The sequence below is a fragment of the Gallus gallus genome, chromosome 1, assembly GCF_016699485.2.
Source record: "Gallus gallus isolate bGalGal1 chromosome 1, bGalGal1.mat.broiler.GRCg7b, whole genome shotgun sequence".
Lineage (NCBI taxonomy): Eukaryota > Metazoa > Chordata > Aves > Galliformes > Phasianidae > Gallus > Gallus gallus.
In genome coordinates, this window is record NC_052532.1 from 33,004,037 (window position 1) to 33,029,992 (window position 25,956).

General features: G+C 41.1%; 1 protein-coding gene across 3 annotated transcripts in view; it reads right to left on the reverse strand.

The window, feature by feature from the left end:
- FAM19A2 (family with sequence similarity 19 member A2, C-C motif chemokine like) overlaps positions 1-7,990 on the reverse strand; it is a 182,041-nt gene extending 174,051 nt beyond the window's left edge. For 2 of the 3 annotated variants that reach the window (XM_001234988.7, XM_040670421.2), the window contains exon 1: positions 6,747-7,381. The gene's annotated coding sequence lies outside the window, so the exon portion shown is untranslated. Of the gene's footprint in view, positions 1-6,746; positions 7,382-7,837 lie in introns of those variants that run through there. The other variant, XM_046943735.1, reaches the window with a different exon arrangement.
- Between the last annotated feature and the right edge of the window lie 17,966 nt (positions 7,991-25,956).

Here is a 25,956-nt window from a genome sequence, read left to right on the forward strand (position 1 = left end):
CATCCTCGTAACGTCATCTAAAAGCACAAAGTGATGTATGGAGCTCTGCAGCATGTGGGCACAGATTCCCAGATTTAGCATGTGCATCTGAAAAGAGGAAGAAAGTTGCCCAGAGTTCTTTTTGACCACAGGATGACCTAAGTGGTAAAGGAATAGTTCTATCAAATCACAGTGTTTAAAAACAGAATATAAAACACTAATTTTGCCATAAAGGAGGATGAATGCACATTCATTCTCCTCATGGGGAAGAAACGTATCTCTTAAGGCTGGAGTTTAACAAGCACGTGGGTTCATGGCTACATTTCTTTAAGCAAACACCCTGGTTAAGTGCAGTGCCTTGGTTAAGAAGGTCTGGGTGCTTTGACAGTAGTGTGTTTGAAGTATTATCTTAATCCCAGAGATTTCCTTCATGGTTTTAGATTGAACAGAAAAAAAGCAGGATCATATAACAAGAAGTGTCAGGCAACATAACAACGTATCTGAATGTATAGCTTGTTATGTTAGCATACGAATACAATTTTTCTTGTCTTGATTCCAGTAAGCTTATAAACCAGAACTTATCTCACTGTATTTACCACACACCAGACATTAAGATAAAATTTACCACCCCACCTAAGTATGACTTATTTCATACAATATAGAGATTATCAAAGCTAAATAAACACAAGGTAACACAGTGCAGAGAGAGCATTGTTCTACTGCCATGGCACAGAAATAGATCTCTTTTTTTTTTCCTGCAGTTAAGCTTTAAACATGACCTCATTTCTTGCAGGAATACCACAGCCTGATATACTTTGTCAGAAAGTGATATTTTACTTCAGTGCCACACCAGTACCTTCACATTTGAAGAATCACATGACTGTAATTGTAGTTTCTAATACCATAATACAGGGCAGGTACTTGCAGCATCGTTCTGAACATTACCTGCTTTTATATAGTCTCTGTTCTGAAGATAAGAGAAATGAATGTTTACGGAAGGCATAGGGCTGACAGCCCATAGAAACAAAGCTCAAGTCTTGAATTTGTACCCAGAATACAGACACAAACACAGCCATTTCAGCAGCACCCCACCCACGTGCCTTCAACATGGATCTCTCCAAGCAGTTGGCAACATTTATTCAGGCTCCCTTCAGAAAAGTCTGTAAGCACATAATTAATTTGACTAGTCCCATTGAAGCCACATGCTTGCAGCTGAAATGCCTTGCTTGATCAGAGCTCAGTTTCTGCCTCGCTGTGCACACAGCAGGTGCACATCCTCATTTTTGCCAGCGGTGACTTTTATGGTCTGGCCAGTTCTACAGTAAAAAACACACTGAGACTACTAACTCATTTTAGATAAACCATGAAACAAGCATCAGATAGTACTAACTCTCATCCATTCCTGGAAAAGATCCAAATCCCAGTCACTCTGCTACATACAAACAGTACAGAATGCCGTTATTTCTCCTCAGAGCCACCAAGCCACCCTGACATACTTTGCAGTGCCATTGAGGGCAATGATACAACAGCTAACGATGAATTATGGTTGAGTCTGGATTTCAAAATGCCAAATCGATATCTTACATAGGAGCAAACACCAAAAAGTCTCAACAGAAAGAGGATCAAGAACTGCATTGTTCTAACACAGTGCTCACAGATCTCCTGTTTGCTCGGCCACAAAGAAGGCCCCTAACCTAAGCCGGCACATTGAAGGCCTTGGGACAAGTTTGCCATACGTGGTTTCATGTGGTGAGGGAGACCTCACAGACCTACAGAGTGCTCTGTAGAGATGCTCAGAGGGGCACAAAAAGCCATTTGGTTATCCGGGGGCAGCACGACATCCCTTGCCTCATCCCACGGCACAGCAAGTCAGACAGACACAAGGACAGGGCCAAACAGCACACAGCCCTCCAGGCTGTAGTAAGATGGAGCAGAGGCCACCGCTTCAGCTTATCAATATGTGATGTAGAAACTGCAGTGGGGGGAGCAGGAGGGAACAAGCCGATACGAGAGCATCAGTGCAAATGTGAGAGACTTGTCAGGTCTGTGCTCCTGTCTCCAAAGGAGCTGGTGTGAGACTGCATGTTACTGAGAGATTTATTTTAAAACATATTATATCTTGCTTTTTTATTTCTTTTTTTTTCCTTTTTTTTTATTTTTTTTAAGGAAAAAGGAAAAGAAAGCAAAAACAGAACACAAGATAATTGCAGTCTGGTTCTAATAAGCCAGTTAAAATATACAGTGCTGCAATTACGCCTCCTTGCATTTCAAAAAGGAAATTGCTTTATCAGATCAAGCCAGTGGTCCATCTAGTCCAGTGCCTCGTCTTCAAATAATTGATGGTAATATTGCAACAGAGGCAAGAAATCTTCCACAAAGCAAGAGGCCGGCATGCAACCAAAAATAAAGACTGGGTTATTTATTTAAAAAATATTTCATATTAAGTAGTGCATTTCTTAATTCTTTTCTTATTTATACAGCTGAGTATGTTTGTTGAACTGTGCTTGTGCATTTATTCATTTGCAAAGTTTGGCAGTCTAAAGCACCTTACACCACCTCAGTTCCAAGTCACGATTTAAGTACAGAGGATTACCCAGCAGTCTAAAAAGAATTCTACTTGATTTCATCTGCATGCTGCCCTGTCCTGTGGCTCTCCCTTCGGCATCGTTAGAGAGATGCTCGCAGTACAGGAGGCTGTGTACAGTGCTGTCCTGGTGCTGCAAGACCTGTGTTCAGGTTTCCTATTACAAGATCAGCAAGATGTGAAGTAGGGCTGCCTGAATATGTAAGCCATTAACACAGTACAGATTGAGAGATTTGATGAGCTTTAAACAAGGGACAAACATAACTTCCTAATTTTTATGCATGCAATTATGTATGTGATTGCTTCCGTACTGCAAGGGGGAGGGATCAAATCTATAGAAAACATATTCTAGTGCTACATCAAGCAACAGCTACTCCTACAGTGCTTCCCACAAATCAGTGCTCTAACACAGGAAACACAAGAAAAAGCTAAGAAAGCTTTTTTTTACGTGACTTTTCCCATTTTTTCTAAGTATATGTTGTTCTACCATAACTAGTTCCATAAAACATTATGTCTATTTTTTCTTTCTTCTTCGAAAGTGTTTTTCAAAACACGCTGCATGAAAGAAGCTCTATAAAAATGCCTCAAATTGTTTATCTTAAAAATGTGACTGTTTTCCAATCGCAGAAAGAAAAAGTACATTAGGTGACCATTATTATTTTGTCTTCTCTTTTGATAAATAACTGACTCTCTACGGTAACTACAAATGGCTGCAAGGGCGTATAAAGAATCAAAGCACAGAGATCACTACCTTTCCAAGTTCTACCAAGAGCAAAAGGAGATTGCACTCAACAGTGAATGACGTTGCTGATGATGTTTCCACATTCATTCCCACATCTAATTTTATAATCCTGACTTAGTTATGAGGACGGTTTTGAAGCATATATTGACAGCTTGCAAAACTAAACAACTGGGCCAAATTTCCTGTTAAAATAGCCCCAAGAGTGGATTTGGGTATTTCAAAACTATTTCAAACCCACTTACAATGGATTCTGTGAAGCTCAGTATAGTATGTAAATGTTTTCTCACCCTAAAAAAAAAAAAGCAATTGAAATCCTTTTTAGGTGCACACTTAAATTCAGTGATCTAAAGATAATGGAGCAAATCTCCAGCTGGTTTAAAATGTCAGCACTTCAACTACTTCAATGGAGCAATGAAAGTCTACATCAGTTCAGGATGCCCCTCTTAACACATAAAAATGGTCATGAATGGGGCCAGATCCGTGTTCAGCTTTGCTGACATGGGAGGACCCTTCCGTTATATTCACGGAAGCATAACTTTTGTCTCAATCCCTTTAAAATACAGCATTTCAAAGGGAAAATGGAAAATGTGTTTTCAAATGAAAAGTGGTTGCTACCTGAATTATCTGGAGATACAGCAGAAAATCAGTGTGGGAAAGACAACAAACGTGTCATTCAAATGAGATGCGTAAATATGAGACTGAACACTAATTAATTACATTTGTGGAGTCTTCGCTTGCTGTAGCCTTTGTATCATTGTGAAGTCTGTTTGCTTTCAGTTATTTTCTTTGTTTGATGACATTTGACTAATAAATACATTGATGAATTGCAACAGCAAATGCCACCCGTTTATCACAAAAATAGAAAGCGCCACGTTTCTGACACAGTGAAGTTAAAGGATTTTTCATTGTTGTTGTTTGAACTTCCAGTACTTTACAGAGGAAATAATATTGCTTTCCTGGATAAACTTCCTGATCTTTATTTTAATTTTCAGTGAACAAACAGCAGCAGAATAATGTGACTTAATGAAGCGCTTCTAATAAAATACTGCAGAAGTTAAAAGAGGGACGCAGAACTGCTTGCTTACTGATAGTTGCATCATTTGGAATAATTTCTCAAGACGGGGATCACAGTTTTCTGTAGACGAGTATTCAGTAATGTGACTTTTCTGTCTTCCAAAGTCAGTGGTTTCCTTTAACACGGATAACGAGTTCGCAGTTTTCTATTACTTATTAATAGTAAGTAAAACACACAATATAATTAATGCATCGTACCGCTCATGCACTATTTATGCTTTACACAGGTTGGTGAGTAGTAATACAGCCAGCAATAAATTTATGTGCGAAGATGTTCAGATCTAAAAAAAAAAAATGCCACAGTACATTTTTCTCACCAGAAACATATAGCCTGCATTTGTAAAGAGGTCCTTTATCAAGCCTGTCATCACCTGCCACGAAATTATGAAAGTTCTTGGTTGCTACATGTTTTTCTGCTGCCACAATTCAGTGTAAAGTATTATTTGCTCTATGTAAATCTAGACAGGGTTCAATGAATCATCACTTTGCAACTTGCCAGTAAAGCAATCTCCAACATCCATCTGTAGACACATCTATTTACTTCCGTGCAGAACTAGTTATTCATGTATTCCCTACTGGAATCATCGAGTGCCTTGCAGGAACCTACACATAAAGCCGAGAGCCTTCTACTCATAGGAAGAGATGGGGAAAAGGTTACCTCATGTATCCAGCACAAAGAAGACACTGCCACATTACTCATCATCCTCTGATTATAACAGTATGACAGGAATCAAGATTTTATCTCAAAGTCAGCCACTACCAGCAGCATATATAAAATTAATAGCACGTTTTTTGAGAACCCCCTTATGTTCAAACAACATATGAAGCACTGAATAGCAATTCTGAGCTACAATCAACTAGTTGAGCAAAGCCCTCCTCTAAAATTACGGCACTTGGAGAGTTTACATTTCTAACAGTGACAGTACTGTAGTTTGGGGAATTGGGACTCCGTGAAACCAAAAAACACACAGCTTTTAACATCGCCTCGGCAGCGTCAGCTCTCCCAAATACATTTTTAATCGTGAAATTTCCATGAATTACTTTACGACTGTTCATCACGCACAAAATGATTTAGAGGCATCGGCATGAAATGACTGCGCAGTTACTGTGGGAAAAGCACCATCGATGTAACCCTTTGCCACCCCTGACAACAATGCCTCCATGTGCACTTTCCCAACTTCAGCTGAGCTGCACTCCCTGTGTCACTGAACTACTCCTTCGTGCGTACTCTGTGCTACACAACATAATCTTAATTTATCAATTGGACTTCACTTAGATCAGCCCATAAAGTAGCTTTAAAGTATTAAACACGTAGCGGGCTGAATGCTAATGTCTGGAACTACTCGGTGAAACAGAGAGACCAGATAGCAATTATCATTTAGTCAATAGTAATTTAAATGCATCCAGCGCTGCCAGAAGACCCCAAGACCTCGAATGTTTTATGGGGCTTCTAGGGATAGGGGTTGAGTGTGTTTATTATTCCGACTGAGGGTTCTCCAGGAGCTGAAGCACGGTTCTTTGAATGCAGAGCCGGAGTCGACCGGGGGTGAGTGGGAGCACTGAAGTGCACAGTGCTTTGCAAAAATACTGATTATCTCAGAGCAAATGCTGGAAACAGACAGCTGTAACTACACATATATTTTAAAATGCTTCAAGCAATGATTTTTAACTCCTGGGAAGAATGAAGCACGCCACAGAGATGAGTCTGACAACTCCTAACAGGGCAGTGTAGGCTATTTCTCTGTATTCTTTGCACAGATTAGGGGTGTCCGATAGTACAGTTCAACGGGAACAACGCTGGTTACATTAAAACTTTGCCTTGCATTGCCATGAATGGCACGGAGCAAGGGGAAAGCCTTTTCACTGCGGAATACAGAGCCTGTAACATTCAGTGGGAAACGAGTTCACTGAAACGGAAGGGAAGCAAGGCGGACAAGATAGGCTTCGTACCCTGCACCACAACTTGGGGAGCGTCAGAACCACGAGGAAACGGAGCCACGAACCATGCACTGATAGCCCCTATTTAAAACGGTTCACAAACGGACTGCGCGCTGTTAACCTCCGCCTGCGGCCGTCCGCTGCCCAAAACCCAGCGTCCCGAGGGCGTTAGCGGCCCCTTCCCCACCCACACGGACCGGTGGGCTCCGCAGAACTGTTTGGCTCACTAAAACCAACTCCAATTACAACCAAAACCTCGCAGTTCTCCTGCCGGAGCGGCGGAGGCGGCTCCCTCCCAGCCACGCTCCCCAACTTTCGGACAGCGAGAGGGAGAGGCGGAGGGAGACCGGCATCGCCCCGCAGCCCGGCCCGACCCCGCGGCACCTCCCGGCCCGGCGCACGGACGCCGCCCGCTCCGCACACACCTACCTGCGGCCGCTCCGCGCTGCTGGAAGCACCCCGCGCTCGGCCGCCTCCCGTCAGCGGGGAGCTCCGGCCTCAGCGCCCGAGCATCGCCGGCACACGGCCCGCGGCATGGAGCGGCTCCGCGCCCGGCTCCTCGCCGCTCGCCGGGCGAAAGCAGGGATCCGGCGGGGTGATGCCGCTGGGGGTGTTAAGTGCGTGAGGAAGGAGGGGAGACTCGAAATGTTTCTCGTGCACGATTTCAGAGTATTAAAAAAGGAAAAAAAAAAAATAGGAGAAGTATAGGGATTCGCTGTCGGAGAAGCGACGGGTGAGGAAGTCCTGCAGCCCGGTGCGGCTCCGCCGGTCCGTGCGGTCCCGATTTAGCCCCGGCGGCAGAAGATGGGAGGAAAACCCGGAGCGTCCTGCAGCGATCCCTGCGTTACAGCGGCGCTGATTGGCCTGCCCGCCCCGCACGGCGCCGCGTCCCCCTCCTGCTGCCTCCTTCTCCCTCTTGGGAAAAGTAAACGCAGAGAGAGGGCTTCACCTGCAGCAGCGGCAGCAGCCGCCGCCTGCGCGTTGCGTTCCGCTCCGCTCGGCTCCGCACCGCGCAGGAGCGCGGAGGGGCCCCGAGGCGGCACGGGCAGCTCCCAGCGCGCCGTGCCGGGGGTGGGGACGCCCGTCTCCTCCCGACCGCGTGTCTGCTCCGCGCGTCCCCTGCCCGCTCGGTCCCGCGGCTGTGTTTGAGCTGGGAGCGCTCCGCAGCAGCACCAGCCGCCTCCCCAGTGCCCGTTCGCAGCGGGGCTGAGCCGCCGCCCCACGCGCGGCTCTTCCTCCTCTCTCGTCCCCTCCCCTCCTAATAGCGGGACGAGGGGCTGCCAAGTTTCACACGCGCACACACGTGGCTACCGGAAAGGAGCGGATCGCCCGGTGCCGCACTCCCTCGGGACCCCGCTGGGCCGCGGCCGGGCAGGGGACGCGGTGCCGGGCAGCGCCCCTGGGGAGTGAGGGGGGCCGCGGCCGGGGCAGGAGCGGGGCAGGGGCAGGAGGGAGGCGGCGGCGCCGGCAGCCAAAAGCTGGACTGTGTCTCCCTCCAGAGGGAGTCGGCAGGCACTTACGGCGGCTCCGGCGGAGGGAAAAGCCCGACTTTCCCCCAGCGGTGCCGGCGGGTCCGTTCTCGCCGGCCTGGGAGGCGGCAGGTGGTTTTATTAGGGGTCAGAGCCCGAAGGGCTCTCCTCCTTCTGCCTACCTCTGCTAACGGCCACGAAAGCCGGTTGACAGAGGGAAGCGCTGGTCGGTGAGGATAAGTAAAAGCGCAGCTTGCTGCTTTATTTCAGTGTGGTTTGCGCTGTTGAAAAAAAGGATGCAGGGAAGTGGAGAGAGCCAAAGGGCCTTCATTAATTGCAGTAATAGCAAACACAGAGTCAGATTCTCGGTTTTCTCCCAGAATGTTTGTCCATTCCTAGGTGGCATGGGAATGATGGTGTGCTGGGTTAAGAAGCATTGATTTACTTAAGCATCCATCATCTTTTTGTATTGCCATCTGTACCACCTAACCTAACAGCAAATGTTAGGAAAAGAAGCTTTTGTTGAGCCTTTGGCTGTTAGCACGTCTTGTATGTTGCTGATGGTCAACCATGTGAGAAGCAAGAGAAGGAAGCGTTCACCCGGCTGTTATGGTTCATGCAGGAGGTTTTCTGTGTAAGTAAGGATCTGTAGAATGATTGAACTTATTGAGCAGATCTGGGTCCTTACTTACTTACTGAGCAGATGTGGAGGCCCGTGCAATCAAAAAGAAAAGGCAAAATAAATAAAGAGAGAGCTTAATTCTCACTGCCTCGCACACAAATAGGACAGAATACAAAGAAGCTGGTGTGGAAAGGGCAAGCTAAAAGTAGCTTGGCATGTGGTTGTCACACCCACGGTTGAGGCAAGCGCTGCAGTACACAAAGCTGCAGTCTGCAGCCAAGTGAGAAGGCCCTTGGTTATAAGGACAAATGTGGTCTTACTCATTGGAAGCTGTTAAAATAACATCACAATTTCCCATGTTGGTAACTGTGTTTCTGCATCCACAAAGGGCTAAAAATACTGCAGAAGAGACTGAAACAACTAAGACCGTGCTGCAATCAGCAGTATCATTTCAGTACATCAAGCAGACCTAAGGTAGTGTGAATCCACGGGGGCTGGATGCTCCTTCCCAGCAATGGAAGATGGCCACGGAGCCTGGATAAATAACAGAATGGATATCCACTGCTGTTGCATGGGCCGGTGTAGGACCACAAATATTGTTGCTGGATTAAAAGCAGCCAGATAATGCCTAAAGTGCAGCTGTTGCACTTTAGACATAGCTAACACCTTGTAATTATAGGAGCACACAGATCTATATTAGCTGCTTTTATCATTACATTCATGTTGACAGCTTATGGTGAGACAGAACAGTACTTGGCAGTTTCATGCTGATGTCCTGCTGTTACAGGAATTGGGAAAACACATCTAGAGCCACACAACTACTGTAACCAAGTTAATACAAACAAGTCACATGCAAAAAAGAGGAACAGAAGGAAAAAGCATTAGAGAAAGCAATGGATGAGAGCTGTCCCACTTTGGATAATGTAATCATTCTTTACAATGTGATGTTATGGCACATAAGCAGTTGTTCCAGATCCCTTTGCCCAACACCTGAGTACCAGGACAGATGCACAGCACTCACATGCAGGTTGTCTGACACCATGCAGGAGCGCACACCCTCAGGAAGGTTCGTGTATGCTGTCACAGTATGGCCAGTGCTCCCAGGAAGAGCTGAAATGATCCATTACACCTTTGCAGTACAGCTGGCTTTGCAGATGCTTACTTAGTAAGGCTGACTCATCTCCAAAGGTGCATTTGGGCATGCTGCACATACACTATATGATAAATCTACCATTTTCTGGAAGTACCAGATCGGCAGTCTTTATGCTACACAGCCTCTATTTATATCCTTCTGACTGGAAAATCCCCAGCAGAATACTGTGACCATAGAACACAACACGGTTACAGAACACAGCTATCATATGAATGTCCTTTCTTGCTTTAGTTTTTGAGTTAGTGTCACTACATCTTACTTTTCTGGCTCTTCTACACACTGAAAGAAAAGCATAAAGCATAAAAAATGGGCACTGGTTCTCACAACAGGTGTAATGTTTGGAACCACTTCAGTATTTCTATTTCAAGTTGAACAGCACAGCATAAAAAAAGGAGGAAAGTAAAAAGTTATTTCAGAATGTGGCAGTTGCATATATGTTGATTTAGTGTGTTTTTACACACTGATTTTACTCAGAGGCATGCATGTTCTGAGATGCTGAGTAGAAGAAAAGAACGTTTTGGTGGACGTGATGATTTTACCTCTAAGAACTGGAGACTTCCCTGGTGGCTACCAATAATTTTACTCCTTTATCTTTACCATGAGATCATTTCCCTCCTATTACACACCATGCAATTGACCTAAACTAACTGCAAGTGCCAGTGGCAGCGCTGTTAGATTCTCTGTTTCTCATTTTGTACATAAAAATAGTTTTACTTGGGCCTGCTATAAAGCATTTTCCTGTGTCCTTTTATTGCCACCCCCTGATCTGGAGAAGATCATTCAACTTGTCCACCAGCATCCACAGGCCTTCTTCTGCAAATGGGTTTTCTAGACACTGTCAAGCTTGTGCTGTTGCATTCGAGTTATTCTGTGCCCAGTGCTGGACTTGCATTTGTCTTTGTCAAAGTTGAAGAGAGCTCACTTCTCCAGCCTGTTTCGATTTCTCTGAGCATTGGCTCTGCCCTACAGCGTATCGACTGTTCCCCCAGCTCAGTATCACCTGCTGAGAGTGTTTGCCACTCTGTCATGCAGGCTGTTAGAGAGGGCTGTAAGCACATTGACTCCAGTATTGAACACTGAGGAACGCCATGATGACCGGCCACTGCTCATTAAGCCTGCCACTTCAGCCAATTTGCACCGTTGTTATAAGCCACTACCGCGTTATAAGCGATCCAGTATGTATCTGCGCAATTTGGCTACAAGAATTTTATGGTAGACCACGTCAAAAACATCAGTAGAGGAAAGGTAAACATCCACTGCATTCCTCTTCCCTACACAGCCAGTCATTTCAGTGTAGAAGTCAATCAAACTGGTAAGACGCAGTTTGCCCTTGTTGAATCTACAGTGATATTTCCAAATCACCTTCTTGGCCTTCATACGTGTGGAAATGGCTTCCAGTGGAATTTACTTCATAACTTCCCTGGGGAGTGATTCCTACAAGGGATGCTCCAAAAGTAGTGCCTCCTGTTTTATTTTGTTGGCTCACAGCATCAGAAGCAGATGGTGGTGTTATGGCAGTAGAGGCTGAACCTTCCCACCGATATGCCATTCCATTTTGTCGCCATGTGGCAGATGGTAGCAGAGGGGCAGTCTGACAAAATGGCATCTGACATGGAAGTGCATCTGAAGCAAAGGTGTGGCACTGAGTTCCTCCGTGCAGAAAAATTGTACACATTAGCGTTCATGTTTATGGAGACCAAACAGTGGATGTGAGCACAGTGAGGTGGAGGGTGGTGCATTTAAGCAGTGGAAAAAGTGACATGAAAGACAAACCACTTTCTGGATGGCCATGCAGATTTTTACAAACACAGCGTGCAGGCTCTTGTTCATCACTGCCAAAAATGCATTGCTAATGGTGAAAAATATTATGTTTTTATGTTGAAAAAATAGTGTTTTGTAATGAGAATTTGTTATTGCCCGCTCCCCCATTGCACTTGGATGCACCTGGTCCCACAGGTACATTTTCTTAAGAGGGCCCTATTCATCTTCCCCTATCACAGATGGTCCTGTGCTCCCCTAAACTCATCTGAAAAACAGAGTTAAACAAAGATAAAGAAATCCTGGGATGAATACTGTTTGCTTGACCTACTGCATAGAATATCATGCAAAAGGATCTATCTTCTTAAGCTATTTCATCAAAAAGAGCAAAATCCCCCAGGCTATAAGAACTCTAGCTATTTTGAAACATGAAGATCCTTCTTTCTAATACTTTGTAAAGCACCTAAGCTCCCTAAAGGGGAAAGATTTAAAAATCTGCACTCCTCATTTTTCATTTGTTACCTCTTGACAAGTCACCACTGACCATTTTTTTTTAGGTCTTTTAAACATCATCATAAGGCTCCACACTTTCTGCAGGTGTCGGAGACCCTGTGCTGCCAGATACAGCTTTTGAATCTGGCTCTGGGGAGGCAAGTACCGAAAAGTTTGGTGTTAGTACATTCTGTGTCGTGGCTCCAAAACTTTTCTGAATCTACTTAGTCTGTGTGGGGAAAAAAGTAATCAGAAGGATTCAGATTAGAAGTAGAGCAATATTTGACAACTCTCTCATTTGGAAATAGCCATAAATTTTCTGTTGAACAAATCATTTGCTTGATTACATTATGTATTTAATAAGCAATGTGTCTGTGCTTTATTACACTAAAAGGAACAGTCCATGGGTGAAACATTGCAGAATGGGCATAGGGCCACCTGTACTGTGCAATAAAGTTGTAAATTTCAGCATTATTAAATGTAGTGCTGGTTGCTTATTAGAAGTAAAGTAAGTGCAACTCATGAACATGGGAAAAGCCCAAAGCTATGCAACTACAGTCAGGAATAAAATGTGAGCAGTTTCTTCTACTGCATCTGTGGAACTCAACAGAAAATAGAAACCAGCATTAAATCAGGCATTTCAAGAAAGAAATAGGAGAGGTGGAAGGTATCCATACATGTCTGGCTTGAAGCTGGATTACTATATGATATAAAACATCTGTTCGCCTTGTATGCATTTGCCATTGATCTGATGCAGATTAGTAGTTGCTGTTCTACTTTGTCTAGCAGCATCAGTTCTTGCAGCCATGCTTACAAAGAATTTGTTACCCCTGGTTAAGTGTATGTTGATGTTATTTCAGTTTCGTGTTAAAGGTTGCACTATACACAAAATGAGGGAGAAAAAAAAGCAATTTTTTTAAATTTACAACCTTGTAGGAGAGTGATGAGCTGACCTCCTTACCTAATGAGGTATTAATGTCAGTTTAAAATAAATATAATTATTTCCAAAATGATGTCTTGGATTATCTTTATGAATTAATTATATTTAAATAATTAAATTATGTTAAAGAAAAGAAGCGAAAGCAGACAGCTGGTTAGACCATGAGTGGTAAAGGTAAGGAAGGATCAGGCTGATTTCACAAAACGAAACATACTTAGCTTTATTCCTGAAAACTCTTTGTTGAGGGCAACATATGTTGGCAGATTTGAGAACTCATCTGCAAGAAGAATTAGGTTGCACTGTAGAGACTCGTGGTGCCATTTATTATCTCGTGATGGAGCATTTTCTAATCTGTGTGGTGTCATTTTAAAAACAGGCATCACAAATTCTGGTAAAAAAAGATGTCAATGCTTATTAGCCCAGTAACTCAGTTCCTGCATAGTGGGAGATAAATTAGGGGGCTATAAGATGTGTTGTTTGTTGCAAAAAAGGAAGAAAAAAAAAAGAGAGAGAGAGGAAAAAGATTACTGTGAACTTAACTGGGTTATTTTTTTTCTAGAGAAATAGTGTTATGTCTGTTTTATAGTTAAGACATGGTCTTTCAGATTATATAATACAAAGTTCTGTGAGGAAATTTAGTGAAGGGTACAGTGCATTAAGTCGAATAAGTTGTTCTGTCTCAGTATTTCATTGTGACTTAAAGTCTTTTCCCTGAATTGTAACCACTTGCATTTTAATAAGGGAAGGAAAAATAAAAGAAAATTACATTCAGGAGTGTACCAGGCTTGGGTATGTGTGCTAAAAAAAAACCATTAAAAGATGCCTTAAAGGTTATTACAGACTTTGCGTTTTATCGTGTTTTAATGGCAAGGTTAAAAAGGCATTTTTTTTATATCATTTTTCTGCAGTTTCTGTATGGACAAAGGTAGATCTTCCAAGAGTTGAGAGCAAAGGTACCATTATTTAGAATATTATCTACTTTATTTATTTCAAAACAGCATGAAACTGGGAGGAAAAAAAAAAACACAGAAGTGGGAAAACTATCATCTTTAAATGCTCTGAATTGTGGACTTCAAGATGTTTATTTAAAAAGACCACTAAAAAGGAAAACTTTTTGGGAGGCACAGAGAGATGGGACAGGTGGCTGTTAATTCAGACTGAAAAAAAAATGCCTCTGATTAATGAAGAATCAAAAAAAAAATCAGTTCCACATATGTAAAAAGTTACATTTTCTATTTAGAGTATGTGCACTTCTCAATGACATTACAAATGTGTAGCTAGTGGATTGCATAGCAAACAGTCTGAACATAAGGCATTTCTCTTTGTGTAAATGTGAAAATGTGAAACGTGAAAGCAAACTCTGTGTACCTAGAGAGGATTGCTGCCACTTACATCTCAGGATCTGCAGGGTAGGAAGTCATACGTTGTATGAACTCTGCCTCCCTCCTTCATCAAATACAGAGCAGGAAATGCTGAAGGATGTGTGGCTTTGAGTTTTTCTGCTTTTGTGGCTGTCATTGTCTGGTTTCTTTGAAGGCAGTAAGTTTGTGCTCAGCAGTCCTTCAGATTAACCTTGCCTTATTCATGGCTCAGACTGCATGGTGGCAGAGTGCTGTGATGTCTGATACTGCTCAGAAGAGTAACTGCAAGCCTCCCTCTGCTGCTGCATCCGAGGCCATGCTCACCTGAACAAGGAGAAATTAATAACTGGTTACCCACGTTAAAAGCCATGCATGGATGGACAGAAACATCACCACCTGACTCCCCACAGCCCACACACACCCAGCTGAGGCAGTCTGCAGAAACCCTCGCCCTGTAGGATTGACCACTACAACTACTGCCACCCTGCAGAGCTTCACCACCTGCAGGGTGCCCTCATGTGGCACAACATCCATTAAAATTCCCATTCCTTTTTTACTCATGAGACACGGTATAGGTGGTATCTTGGCTTGGTTTCAGCTGAGGCTAATGCTTCTTTTCTGAAATCCATCCCAAGTACAGTGAGTGCATGAATGGTGAGTACTAATTGGTGCATCTCTGGGTCCTTGGAGACATACGGTCATGAGAATCATTCCGACATTATCATTCAGACAAATGCTTAACCACTTAACACTTCTTCTAGGACCAATCCTTTCTTTGTGTGCTTGTAGCCCAGAAATTCACTACCGACAAAAAATGAAACAGGATTTTTACTTGTGCTCCAAAGGGCACTCACACATAGCAGCTGCAGTGATAGGCAGGTATGCTGCAATTTGGCACCTGGAAACAGGCTCATCGCTCAGTGCTCTGCATGGACAAACTTGCTTTCCCAAGCAGCTCAGGGGTATCTTGGACAGAGATGCACAAAAGGCACAGCCTCAGAGGCAGAGATTCCACTGCTGCTGCTAGAGCGATAAAACCGCTGTGTAAATCTTCTTTGTTTTCCTCCCACTTTAAGCTCCATGGCAGATCCGCTGTTCCCCAACTGACTCCGGAATTACCTCATTATCCACAAGTGCCCTCATTTTCGGTGGCGTTAAGCACCCATAAATGGTAGGAGAAGCCCGCAGAGTTGTGAGAAGGGGGGATTTCTGAAAAAATAAAATGAAATAGATCAGGGTAAGTACAGTAATTGGGAGATTTTGCCGCTAGATGTCAGTAGGCAGAGCGCAGACCCTATACGCTGCCTTACAAAATCTTGACAAAGGACACATCCGTCCTTCTGTTTTTCTTTCCTTCCCCCCTCCTCCTCTCCTGACACATATGTGCACATACACACAGAAAGAAAATCATCCTGGGAGCATTTCTTTGCGGTTTGTTTTGTGTTGTTTTTTTTTTTTCTACTGTAGCCTTACACAGATAAAAAGCAGAAGATCTGATACCCAGTTAAGCTTGAGGTGACATATCAAAGAGAAAGGGTTGTCTAAAAGTTGAAGTTGCTAAACAAGCTGAATCGTAACAAGTTCTGTGAGCTCTGGAGCTAATGAAGTCTGGTTTCCTATGGATTTTGCCTCATGGCTGATTGAAGCTTTTCCTATTCTGGGGAACTTCGAATTTTCTCTCTTTTTTCCCTCACGGTTGATTGAAGCTTTTCCTGTGCTGGGGAACTTCGAATTTTCTTTTTCTTGTGTAAGGGTGGTCCCAAGGGGCAGCCTTTCAGAGTTGCATTTGTGGCATTTCTCTCTCCTTTCCAGGCATCTTTTCTTATTGTAACTGAATTCTTTTCAGACCGCTATGCATTTCCCATATTTTGCTCATACCAGATGGGGTTCCAAAATGCACAAAGTTTGCTTCCATATGAAGCTTAGCAAAATGAAATGCAATCGCTTAGACACACGGATTTAAAAGACCATTTGCTTTATAGTATGACTCTTCTAGAGTTACTTAACACCTGAACTTATATTAGCAATTTAAGTGTTCTGGCGATTCCTTATTCTTCCACCCAATTATGAATTTATGGAATATTCAGAAATGTGCCTGGTTGGCCATTTGGTGTTTGCTGATGAAACCACAGTTCTTATGACTGCATGTTAGTCTTCTCCTTTTGTTCTACTCCAATAAATAAATAAATAAATGGCATGAAATGTAATCCTTTGCACCAATTTTCCATATTCCTCCAGTGCAGTGAAACAGGCAGCATTGATAACAGTTGGAAAGAGTAGATTGGCCTTCTCTCAGCATGTTTTTACTCCAGCTATACTCCAGAATTTCTACAGTGATTCCAGAGAGAATAAGATTAAATGCTCAGCATTTCCCTCTTTTTGCAAGCTTATGCTTACTCCAGCTCTTTTTGATTGTATTTTTCTATGTTAAATTAATGAGCTTTGCTTTATTATCCTATCACATTTTAAGCTTTGATTAGTCTAGCTCTTAAAATGTACATAAAATGATTTTGATTTTATTAGCTATTATTTAAGTGATCACCTAAAATTAATCCCTTTGTAGTGTGAAGCTGTTTTTGTTGCATTACAATGGTTGCTTATCCTTCCTGACCTGAAATTATATGACATCATAAAAATTCAGCAACAGATTTAAAAATTAAAGGGAAATTTTATGAAGCAGGAATGATAGCCATGCAGGCTCATCTATACTCGTCTATAATAATGATCCCTTCTCAGCTATTTTTACAGAAAGAGGTCAATGCTGTGAAGAGTTAGAATGCATCTAAACTGGTTTTTGCATGACTGATATGTTAAAAAAATTTTTTAGCATATTTAAGATGTCATCCCCAGCAGATAGATTCATAGCCATTTCAATGTTCTGATATGACGACCCTTGTTCAGTAGCAAAGTCCATGCACCTTATTGATTTCCTGGGGTAAGATTTGCATGTTATCTAGGTAGTATGTTGTGTTTTTTAGTAGCGTGGTAACATTTTAATATACCCTCTCCATACTGGAATAGCATATGCTTTCTCAGATTACCTCCACCCTGTCACTTCTATCCCAGCCCAAGCTTTCTGTGTCATGGTAAGCTTGTTCTTCCTTTTTACTCCTTTGCCATATTGTCAGTACTGAAGGTACTGTGGGATAAGGGCAGCTTTCATCCCAGAGTCTGCCTTTCTTCCAGGATAATCCAGTATTCTCATTACATGATTTTTTGAGTACTTTTTTTGAGGTCAGTGGATTCACTCAGTAACTGGAGACATCTGAATTCGATCACAAATGCTGACAGAGTATATGAATTTTTAATGCCATAGCTTAACATAAGACAATATTTCTTAAGTACTTACACAAGTTTCCAAATGCTCATTCTAGAGAAAATTCAAACTAGCTCATTCAAATTTTCTCAACACATTAAAAGCAGCTTCCCCCCCTGCCCCATTACCACTCCTCAAACTGGCAAACAAGTAGACAAAAAATGTGGGTTTTCTGACACAAGCTGAAACTAAGTTGTCTTAGGTTGTCACAGATCAGGAGGAAAAAGTAAACAGGCAAACAAAATGTGGTTTTCTCCTCCTGTAAGTGTGATAAGTTAAGCTACATTTTCTCCTCCAGTCCACGCTGATGGAAAGCACATGAGTACAGTGGTTTTCTAACATGTGAAAGCCCAGACTTTAAGGTGATCTCTGAAACTTAGGCCACACTGACTTATGCCAAGAAAATGACTGCAGTTCAGAAGGCTGTTGGATTTACAGAAGTGGAAGGGGTCTGGACGCCATGATGGGCCTGCCACAGGGCCTGCCACAGGGCCAGCTGCTTGTGGTGGCTGGGCCACAGCTGCCCCATGGGCCTCCTAGCTCCTGCTGCTCCTGGCTCACTCCCGCACTGCAGAGGGCTTGTCCTCTGCCTGCATTGTCCCAGAGCTCTTCTAAATCACCTTTCTGGCTTCACCTCCTCCTCAAGAGAAAAAAAAAAATGTTTTATGTATTTATTTGAAGATCTTCATAAATTCAAACTGAAAGAACTTAATTTTACAGAGTTTGCTGTCAATCAGCAATCCTTTATATTACATTACAGGTTGAAGGTCATCCCAAATGTCACCAGTAAAATAATTATGTCTGTATTTGAACGAGGCATATGAGTCTGACCTAGACTGACTGACCACCCCTTGAAGTACTCATGCTTCTTTTTTCAAGGAAAATCTTGAATAAATTACAACATTTACATTAAACCCTCAAATATATCTATATTTCCAATGCTAATGTGTCATATTTTTAGGTAATTTGTATTTATTTTAGTGTTAGTTAACAAAAACAAAAAATTGCAATGCAGCTTTTCATTGTCAAAAGCAAACAGGAGCACAAGCACTTTATGCCAAGTGCAAGATTAAGATGTGTATGGTTAAAGACTCCAAGTCACTGACATATCTAGTGTGCTAAAATCGGTGTCTATACCCTTCCTATGACATGTACCAAGGAGTCTAGCTACACTAGCAATCACATACTCAATGCCAGACTTTCCCCTTCCCACCCTCACCTTCCCTATAAATCCTTAAGCCTGTGCCTTCGACTTGCTTTCCATCCTAGACTGGCCATATGTGTTGTAGGAAGTAACTGAGATTTAGTTCTTCTTGAGAACACTGTGGCAATTTGAGCCCAAGTCAGTGTTAGCAACAACAAAAAAAGAAGTGTCAGGGGCTTTTCTTGTACGTCTGCTGCTCAGTCTAAGTACATCTGCAGTAGGTTAGGACTACAACACTCATTCTCACTCTACAGTGGGATTTCCTCTACTGGATTTACCATGTAGGTACAGCAAATGCTCCCGGGTATTTAAACACTTAGACATCCATCATTTTGCCACCCAGCAATTAGGAAGTGACATGGCTTATGATATTCCCACAGCTAACTAGATACTGACAGCTTTATTTTAGGCCAAAATCATAGACAATTAAAGCTGAAGAAGCCTGCCAAGTCCCCAGTGATGAATCTGACTCAGTGTTTTAACTTCCTCCTTATTCTCCTTTCACATTCCCACATAAACTTCTTCTCCTCTCCTAATCTTTACATGTAAATCATAAATCTGCTGCAGTCCCAGTGTCCAGGAGACACATTCCTCAGTAGTGAACAAATGCCCAGGGCCCTCACTTATTACCTGACCTCTTCCATAATGCAGTATGCCCCAAAAGCATTCTCTCTGTAACCCTGGTCAATCATACAGTGAGACTCCTAATTCCATCATATGGACAACATCAGGAATATCACAATTTCAGGAGACAATAAGGTCGGCACAGTTCCATAAAAATCCCCTTTGCCCATAAAAACAATGCTTACCCCTGCAGCACCTGGGTGGGAGGACAGAATGAAACCCCCAGCAGGAAGGCAAAGAGCACTGTGCCCATAGTCAGTGAACATCCCTGGGATGCAGTGAGAAAGAAAACTTGAAATAATTGTGTATAAGTGTCTCATATTTGACACATTTAATTCCTAATTAGATCATCATTCTTCATGTTTGATTCTAGGCAATTTAAGGTGCTTCCCATGCCATGGGCTTCTAAAACCTCTTCTTGTCATTTCTTCACAAATATTTTAAAGAGGCGCAGAACATGACCTTGATGCTAAGGCTATGTACTATACTTATAAGTTTCCCATATTTCCCCCCTAAAATAGCCCTTAATACCTTTATATTTCAAATCATTCAATAACTACACATTTTTAAGTGCATGTAATGAATAAGACCTAGGGAACAAAATGTCACCTTGAATGATTTCAATATATCAGTTAAAATGTGTTGTACTTTACATAGTTGGCAACCTGTATTGCTGGGGGGGGGAGGGAAGAGAGAGAAAACAACTGAGAAGCGGAGCTGAATTCTTTTTCAAAATGTTTCATTATTTCACCATTTAACTTGATTTTTCTGCAAATGTAGTGGATAAATGTCCTTCTCCAGACTCAGACAACCCTACAGAAAAGGCTACACCATGGATGTCCAATCTTTTGACTTGACTGGATCACACTGAGTGAGCAGGAATCGTCTTGGGCCAATACACAAAGGTCACTCCAAAAATAATGCCTCCTATTTATTTCCATGGAAACTACAATAGATACAAAGAGCACAATAACACTATTTGATAGAGAAAAATCTCAGCTACAAAATGTTGTTTTTCAACAGGCAGAGCCATTAGCTATGCACTTTTGTGATCAATGAACAAAAGCCTTCATGTGATGATCATAGACATCTGCTCCAGCAGAGGTGACCCACTGTTGCTATCACCACTGCTGAAATGCACCACCCACTGCCTCATTGCACTCACATCCGCTGGTTTATCTCCTTAAATGTTCAACAAGTGGCAATGAATGCCAGTGAGTGCCATTTTTTTCCACATGGAAGAATTCAACAACACACCTTTGCTTCAGATGCACTTCCATGTCAGACAGCATTGTGTCAGACTGCTCCTCTGCTGCTATCTGTCAAGCAGCAATAACATGTAAAGGAATATTGATGGGAAGGTTCAGCCTTCCCTGTCATGTCACCAACATCTGTCTCTGAAACCTTGAGCCAATATAATAAAACAGGAGGCATTACTTTCAGAATTACTACATAAAATATAAGATATAGTTCATGTATGTAAGTAACACAACTTATATTTATCTTTTATAGTTTTTATTTAAAAAGAGAGAGAGAAAGAGAGCAACAAAAATGCAAAACCTGTGGGTTATGTGACCTTATTTTTGTGAAACTGCCTGGTGCTGGGCTAGGCCATTTGGCAGGGCAAAGCCACAGTGGCAGTAGGAGGCAGATGGTGCAGGTAAGGGGTGGGCTGCACTGCCAGCTGTGCCAGGCCACATGAGGCCTGCGGGCACTGGTTGGACATGCCTGGGCTGCACCCTCCTTGTTGGAGCTAGCCCCTTTATTTGATTTGCCACAAGATGTGTTCATGTTACCTCTCTCAAGGTCTTTCCACAATTTGGGGAGTGAAAATACTTTATGAGAAACAATAGAGGTCAAAAAAAAAAAAAAAAAGTTCTTATGAAACTTACTGGTTGATAATTCTCTTTCCCAGTGGATAATTCTACAAACAAAAGTTACTTCTATCATGTTCAAAGTTTCTCTCATAGGTACTAAAAGTAACTATATTATGAAAGTGTGTAATTTCATTTGCTCTCTGGACTGCACAGGTTAGTCCCTAATTTAAGCTTACTTTTTAAGGTTGTTCATGTGTTTATGTAAGATAACTTTGACTGTTCTTCCCTATAATTTTTATTTCCAGCTAAAGTGATACACAGTGCCTTTTCATTTAGGAGTTTTGACCTGAATTCATCAGGCAGCAGCCAAATGTCACCTTCATCCTTCAGAAATAACTTATTGGCAAATTTAAATCACTTTAACCCAGAAACAGCTTCCAAGCTGATATAAATGATGATCACTTTCTGATTTCTCTGAAGTTGATTATAAATGGATGTAAATATAGCTTATAAAATCAAAAGCACTGCAGTCCTCATTGAATAATCCTGGTGCAAAACACTGAAACACCACATAAGACAGTTTTATTAACAAAACAAACAAGCAAGTGAAACCACTATTTCAGTTATCGTGGCAATAGAATTTTTCCCAGAAGACAATATTTCATCATGAACGTTTAAACATTCAAAGACAGAAAAGAGGAGATATTTCACTCTTTCGAAAGGATAATTAACGAATAATAGAAAAATAATACGTGTCTTTATTTTTTAAATGCACAGTGAGTTTCTGACAGAAATAATACAGTCATCGAGATATTGTTACTTGGTTACTTCTGAATTATTCTGACAGTGCTTGCTACTTTTCAGTCTCATATTTAAGTCTCAAAATTCAGAAGATGCATGTAGTAGGATCGACCTCATCAGGCTTTGCTACCTAATAGTTTTAATCTCTAGGTTCCCTTTATAAACAACAGGGAGACAGCTTCAGACAGTAGTTTATCTCACCATAAAACAGGCTGTTAATAATCTTTTAGAAGAGGCTCTGTCTCTGTTGACTAATGAAGGACCATATTCAATTAGCTTAGACAAGACACTAACATTTAGGTAATAAAGTCTTAGTTTATCATGTACAAGATTCATCTGATCTCACTTTACTACCTAAAGATTGTGTAGTATCTAATTTATCATACTAATACTTAGAGCTAGGGGAGAGGGTTTAACAATATGTTCATTCTGTTTCATGCCCTTTGGCTCAATTGCAAACTTGGAGAAAAAGATATTGAGAAACTAGTTGCAATTTATAGCTACAAGATATCTCCCAGAGGTGCCAAATATCTACAGAACCCACTGAATCAAAATATTATTCCCACATAAATTTTTACCTGATGATCTTTCAAGGTCCCTTCCAACCTGAGCCGTTTTATGATTCTGTGATTATCACAGAATGGAATAACCACATTATGGCTCATTATTCTTCTATTTGCCACTTTATTTGCCACAGGTAGCCACACCGTGTTTTTTTTTCTCCATCAGTTATTACTTTCACCCTTACACAGTTGTACTTGCACTGGAACATTTTTACATGCTCTACAACACGAGCCAAGTTTCTGCTGCCCGTTTTACACGTGGGATATATTATCATTATTACATACAATTATGTGTCATTCATTTTCTTTTGCAAATTATTTTCCACTTCTGCATAAGATTAAAAATAGTAATATTTTATTCTTCTCTTAGAATATATCATATATTATGTTCAGGAGAAATTAAATCATTTCTGAAAACATCACCTACATATTGTGCCAGAAGAAAGTATGAATTTCTAATAGAACATGATGTTAGCCATCAAACTAATAATTTAAGAGCAACACAAAGCATAAGAAATCTTTATTCAGAAAGTGATGAACAATTTAGAATTTTAACATTTCTGTTATTATTTATGTAATACAAACAAACAAACAAACGTGGATTAAATTAGTTCAAAATCCAGTTGCAACCAAGACTATTCACAAAGCAAGAGAAAGCATTTGTCCCCAGTAACCAGGTAATGCCCCAAAACCAAGTAAGATAGATAGAGAAATCAGAAGAAAGACACAGAATGGATCAGTGGTCCAGCTAGGAACAGAAGCCAAACTCCTGCCTCCTTTCCCAGCTGTCTATCAGTATGACCACAGTTCAACCATCAAGCATTACACAAAGGTGTCTTACAATCATCTGAAGTAAACAATGTGTGCAAGACATTAAAGGAGATGTCTATATTTAAATCTACATGTGTCTATGTTTATGTTGTTTGTCTATATCTACGTCTATCTCTGTATCCATATCTTGCTTTAGATCCTATCTGTACTTGTAACTGTATCTGTATCTTTCTATAGATATCATGTACTTCAGCTTCAGAGTTCCTGCCAACCAGTGAACAGATAATGACAAAAGGTAGTCAAGCTTGTCCAAGGTTTCATGGAATTGGTATCATAACTTAAGTCAAGGTTCAGAGTGCTGCAAGAGTGCAGTCAGATATGAATCAGTATCGAGTATAGCTTAAAAAATATATATACCAGAACAAGCCACTAGCACAGATACATTTAAATAGGTATAAACTTCATAATTCAAGAATTATGAATTCTTTTCAAGAAAAGATTGGAATAGGAATTGACAAAACAGTATGAAAGTCAAGAACATTTTGTATCTAAGATGGCTAACAGGTTACCTTCGTTGTTCTTTTTTTGCCTTAAGTCAAGTACTAATTTCATGCATCACTCACAAGTGCAAACACAAAGAATAAGACCTTCTACGAGTACAAGCATATTCCCTCAGGTACTTGTATCACCTACTGAAAATGCCTCTCCTACCACCTGCAGTCTTCTCTAGATTAAGTGACAGAAGAAATCTTTCTCCCTCCACTGTGTAGGATGACTGTGCTTTCCCCTTGGCGGGGGAAGGCGCTCAGCTGAGGACATAAGTCAGCCACTAAGGAAAAACACTGAGGCTTCTAGGAGGACATCTTGATGTACAAATCAAATGTGGAAACACAACAGTTTCACATGTCTGTCAATCATGGCTGAAGCCTGTTGTCACCATACCTTTTAAATTAGTTTCTGTGTTTTTGGAATTCTTGAAAGAAAAAAGCATTCTTGAAGGAGAAATACAAAAGTTAGTTAATTTGCAATAATTTGTAGGTATATACTTATGTCTAGATATAAGCACTGTGTAATGGACATTGAAAGTTGTTTTATCTTGTTGAAAACGGGTAATTATTAATAAAAAAAGCCTGGTTTTCAATCATTCTTCCTTCAAGTCCAAGACTATTACAATTGAAGTTTTCAGTGTATGCTGAACAAATGCTTAATCAATAGAAATCGCTAATCACTTTCATTAAATTAATTGGAAATATTATTTTAATAGTGCTACATTCCATTTTTAGTTTATTCTTTCTCTGAGTTGTTTGTATATTCAATTAATAAGTCATTCTTCAGAAAATCTGCAAAGCAAATCAAAAGAATGCTTCCCAATATTTAAAAATTCTGGACTGGAGAAAGGGGAGAGCATTGGCATTTCTTCCATTCCCCTGTATTCTGATCCATGACATTTCTGACTTAATTGTTCTCTGGGCACTCTGCCACCGGACTAAGTACATGAAGTTAAGTAGGCAAAAGAAAACAAAGCATGCCATGTTACTCACGTGTTAAAAATAACAGTCACTTTTCCATGAGTCTATGCACTTGTTCTCTCACTTGAAAGATCCTTTTGATAGTATGTTTCTAAATATGTGCTTAAAAATATAGTAGACTGATTAAAACAACTAAAGAAAGAACTATCAAATTTTTAATACTGTTTTTTTTCTTAATCTCAATAAAAGTGTGCTATTGCAATTGTATCTAGCAATTACAATTCTATCTAGCTGAAACAAGGATTTAATATGATGACATCTATGAATGGAGCAAACGATGTGCAGAGCAGATAAAGAGGAATATTATTCATTCATATTTTTGTTTTCAGGACAGAAATGTGTTTCTTAATTCTGTATTATTTCCTCAACTCTCTGCCTTCCAAGTTTGTCCCATGCTTCTCTCTCTCCTTAAAAGAATACATATTCGCATCTGCTTCTGTCCATCACTGATCCCATGCTTCCTCGTCTTCCTCCATCTTTGTTTAGTACTGTATTTTTGTTCCTACATCTTCCCCTTACATTACACACATCCTGGTTTATCTTGCTGTTATACAACTCCAGTCCACTGTTATTCCTGCTTTCTTGCTTTTGATATTGAAACATTTCAAAAGAGGCATATAATTCTATCATTAAAACTAATAACAATAAAGAGTTTAAAAATCCCATATATCCCAAAAAGTAGATTGTGGAACAGAAACATCAATGGTGGCACCGATAACTGATCACTCAACTATCTTAAAAGCAGATTATCTCTAAAAGGGTTTTCATCAGATTTCTCGTCTAAAAGGGAAATTACCTATGTTATCAATATGACTCTACGTGTGAGAGCTGTATGTAAAATACACACTTATCTGTATCTTCTCTGATGAGTCAGGCCCTGTGTAGCTCTAAACTAAAAAGAAAATTCATGCTACCACTTTAGCTACAAGCACACTACATACATGAGTGCTTGCTACATCACTGAGGAAAAGAATCTGAAGTCCTATTTTCCCCCTCCATAATTCCATTATTTTGAAATTATTTAGAAATTAATTTCATTAATTATGGTGTAGAAACCTTGGGAAGAAAATTAAAATGGAGAAGTGATTTTTTTTTTCCCGTAGTACCTGTGAATGAGACTTACACATATCTGTCATTTCTACAAAATTTATTGTTTGCATGAGTTTCCTTCACTGAGCAGAGCTTTTCATATCCTCCAAAATGAAGCCATACCTTAAGT